The sequence below is a fragment of the Tenrec ecaudatus genome, chromosome 2 (genome assembly GCF_050624435.1).
Source record: "Tenrec ecaudatus isolate mTenEca1 chromosome 2, mTenEca1.hap1, whole genome shotgun sequence".
Classification (NCBI taxonomy): Eukaryota; Metazoa; Chordata; class Mammalia; order Afrosoricida; family Tenrecidae; genus Tenrec; species Tenrec ecaudatus.
The window spans coordinates 117,535,260-117,539,694 of NC_134531.1; the positions used below are offsets into that span (position 1 = coordinate 117,535,260).

Below are 4,435 nucleotides of genomic sequence, written 5' to 3' on the forward strand. Positions count from 1 at the left end.
GGCTGCTTGTAGCCCAATGTAAACCACCAACTCCAAACTCACTGCCATTGAGTCGACTGCAACTTGTAGTGACCTGCTAGGACAGATGAGAACTGCGCCCTCTGAGTTTCGGAGACTGGAACTCTTTTTAGTGGGATATTTGCATGGTAGCGGGTGTTCAGAGAATCAGATGTATGAGGACATCATGCGTTCCCGACACATTTCGTTATGAAATATCCCACCACACTTTGTGGTCGCGGGTGCTATTGATCTGGTCTCCATCTAACCAGTTGAGAAGGGTGGCACACACCACAACTGCCTGGAAGTCCCACATACCACACATGGCAGCAAAGATGGAGGACTCCACCTCAATGTTCTGGAAGCCAACGGCGCAGGCTGCCCTCAAGCACTGAGCTTGCCCTTTTCGGTACACGAACTGAGAGCACCCTGCAAGTGGCCTTGCCCTTCAGAGAAATCCAAGGTGTACGTGGAATTCCCCACAACCAGGGGGAGTTTGTCTAGCCCTTGGGACTACTGCATCAACTCCTGAACTAGTTGGTTATTTAGGTGTGTGCTTTGAACAACTCACTTCCTCAGGGCAATCGGCTCAAACGCAGGCTTGAAGCAGACACCCACCACTTGTTGGGTGATAGCCACAGAGCCAGGCTCCAGACTTTTGCCACCTGCTGTGCTGATGGGGACTTTGAAGCTCCTGGCATGGTACAGTAGCGTGGTGAGCTCACACTGCATGCTTTCAATGGGAGGTGTGCCCACGCCATGGTTGACACCCAGCACCAGTTGGTTCCGGCAAAGCTATAGGGAGCTTCCATGCCTAGTTTTTCATATAGCTGTTGAAGACTTTCATGTGGGAGGGGTTTCCACCAACACACACACACTTCACATCTCCAAAAGCAGCTGAGATATCATGTGTAATGGTTATGAGACTGCAATGGCATAAAATATCTTCTTTCGGTGCTGCTAAGTTTGGCTTTGAAAGTTGAATGAAGCAGTCACTAAGCTGGGGACACTCCTTCAAGAAAGGTCGAAGAGAAGACCATTCCTTCACTGCTATTCCACACTGTGATAAGTTCATCCCAAATCAACAGACACTCTAGTTGTGGTTTTCAGTTTTCTCTCCTACAAGACCCGGTCTAAGGAAGCAGCTTGGGGTGAGGTGGATCTATGGAGTGGGAGACAGAAGCCAGGCCCCTCCAGGCCCTGAGCAGCCAACAGGAAGGTCACCTTGGGTATCTCTGAATTGGAAAGGAAATGAGGCCTGAAGTCCAATCCAGTGACGGGAGGGGAAGTTCCAGGAAAATGCAAAACCCTGAAGGAGCAACAGACACCAGGCAAGCCCACTGCTGTGAGTCAGTTCCCAATTCTGGTGACCCTAGAAGACAATGGACAACTCTGGGGCTCTGAGGCTCTGAGTTACATTGAGAGCAGAAAATCTTCCTCTTTTTTGCTGCTCCTCTGCTTTACTAAGCATGAGGTCCTTCTCCAGGGACTGGTCTCTCCTGATAACACGCACAAAGTAAACGAGCCTTGCATTGAGGAGCATTCTGACTGTGCTTCTTCCAAGACAGATTTGCTTGTCTGACAAACCATGGTCTTTTCAAAATCCACCCCCCACCCCCACACCATTATTCAGATGCACCATGGGAGGGGAATACCCCCTTTGGGGGACAGTGATCCCTGGTGGGCAGCTCTCACATACCTCGCCCTTTTGGTCTCTTCTTTTGCACCCTTTTTGTTCCAGTAAAGTTATACTCCTAGGTATAGAGCTACGTATGAGTTCTGTCACCCATTTCAGTGAATTCCCAAACCTAGGAAATAGTGGCATAGAGGTTATGAATTGGGCTGCCAGGTGAGGTTTTCTGGTCCCATAGTGAGTTATGGTCTCTGAAATCCACAGAGGCAGTCCTACCCTGTCCTATTGGGTCACCATAGGTCAGAATTAACTTGATGGCAGTGAGTGTGAGTTTGCTTTTGAAGGGAGTAGTTGGAGCCAATGGGTCAGCAATTGAGGGGGCCTTGGAAACCTTGAGCTTATGGCTGGCAACCTGAGGGACTAGAGGGAAACTGTATTTGTAGTCAGGAGGTCAGAAGTGAGGGAGTCCTAGGGATCCTCAAACTTGCAAGTGGTATCTAGATGATTGTGTTCTTTAACTTCTGAGAGCGGGCCTGGCTCCAGGAGATTAAGGTCAGAGGATGAAGTACTGTGTGTATACCTGGTGTCAGGACAGAAGTGGAACTGAATTGGTAACAAAGAGATTTGCGTTGATGTCAGAAAAGTGAGTTGTGGGGTTTCATTTTCTTCCTTAGCACATATTATCACACAAAAGGAGCCCCGGTGGATATGTGGGTTAGGCATTGGGCGGCTACCTGCAAAGTCAGCAGTTCAAACCCACCAGCCACTCCCAAGAGAAAGATGTACAGTCTCGGAAACCCTATGTACTTGTATATAGGGTCGCTGTGAGTTGGGATGGACTCGTTGGCACTGAGTTTGGTTTTAGGTTTATTGTTATACAGATGGAGAAACCAAGAAATAGAGAGGTTGTTGTTGTTACTGTTGTTGTGGAGTGCCATTGAGTCCATTCTGACTCATAGCAACCCTTTTAGTACCAAAACAAACAAACAAACAACCCATAGAGTTTTCTAGACTGCTATTTTTATGAGAGCAGATGACCACGTCTTTTCTCCCTCAGATCTGCAAGGTGAGTACAAGCAGGGAACCTTTTAGCTTACACATAAGGGCTTAACCATTGCACCAACATGGACAGACAGGTTGAGTAACTTTCGAAAAATCACATGGCTAGTAAGTGGGGTAACGGTCAGGCCTACCTGGTTGATAACAATAAAGGCAGTTGCATGACACAGTCCTGATTTCTCCTTCTGGTGTGACGTCACACACAGGCAGAAAGCTTGGAATGGCTGCCACCATGTGCCAGGATGGAGGAAGCCAGAGGTGGAGGAAGTTTACCCGGAAAGTTAGACTTCGCTGACAGCAACTACTGAAGCAACTACTATGGAAATTCACTCAATCTCAGGACTTCTCAGGTACACAATTGAATGGATCCCTTTTACACTTGAATTCAATTACTTCCCTTTTTAAAATTGTTTTATTAGGGGCTCATACAACTCTTATCACAATCCATACATATATCAATTGTGTAAAACACATCTGTACATTCATTGCCCTCATCCTTCTCAAAACATTTGCTCTCCACCTAAGACCCTGGCATCAGGTCCTCATTTTCCCCCTCCTTCTCCACCCCCCCTCCCACTTCATGAGCCCTTGATAATTTATAAATTATTATTTGGTCATATCTTGCCCTGTCAGACATCTCCCTTTACCTACTTTTCTGTTGTCCGTCTCCCAGGGAGGAGGTCACATGTAGATCCTTGTAATCGTTAAAGTTTAAGTCAATCTGTCTTGAAATTTTTGTTCTTGAAACCCAACTCACACATGAAGCTTAACTTTCAAGGTCCAATAGCCATTCTCCCTTCTTTTGTGAACAGGATTCCATTTTCTGTGGGGTGCCAACCCTTCCCCCGACTCCGCTAGTTACCTCGGCCTGGCAGATCCATTCGCTTTCATTATCGAGTAGCAGAATACCCGTTTCTGTCTGTGCACAGCCAGTGCGTATTGGGGTACGGCTATGTCATTAAGTGAGGAGCCCCGGTGGCGTAGTGGTTGAGTCGGGCTGCCAACTCTAAGGCTAGCGATTCGAAACTACCTACCAGTTTGAGGAAGAAAGAGGAAGCTCGCTACTCCCATGAAGGATCGCAGTCTCCGAAACCCAGAGGCACCTCTACCTGGTCCTCTGGGTCACCATGAGCTGCAGTCAACTCAATGGCAGTGAGATGTGTTCATATTTCAGGGAAATGCCTTCAAAGAGAGGAATTTATTCAACTCACTTCTATATATGGCTTGAATATAGCTTGGTAGCTGGAATTAGAGTAGCCATATTGTGTCAGAAAACAGAATTTATGAATTAAGGCCAGCCTAGAAAGAAACTTGGCTTCAGGTTCTGAGAAAGCATCATGCCAGCCAGACTAGTTACCCCTGGATTTCTTTCTCTTTAAATTTTCATTGTATTGTAAATGAAAGTTTACAAATCAAATCAGATTCCCATTCAACAATTCATACACACATTAATCAGTGACTTTGGGTGTAAGCCCTGTAATGTGTTAGCAACTTTCACCATTTCCACCCTTCTGGCTCCATTTTCATCCAGCCAGCTTCCCTTCCGTCTGTGCCTCCTCATCTTTGCTTTTGTGTACATATTGACTGTTTGGTTTTGCATAGCAGATTACTTAAATAAGTACCTTCTTCATGAGTGTTATTGTTTGGTTTATAAATCAATCTATTACTTGCCTGAAAGGTGGCCCCCAGGAGTGGCTTTATATGGAGGTTAGAGGATATCTTAGGGTGATGGTCTCCAGAGTGCTA

At 46.5% G+C, this 4,435-nt stretch overlaps 1 pseudogene; it reads right to left on the minus strand.

Annotated features, from left to right (window-relative positions):
- Positions 1–205: 205 nt before the first annotated feature.
- Positions 206–1,072, minus strand: LOC142440081 (uridine phosphorylase 1 pseudogene; annotated as a pseudogene).
- Between the last annotated feature and the right edge of the window lie 3,363 nt (positions 1,073–4,435).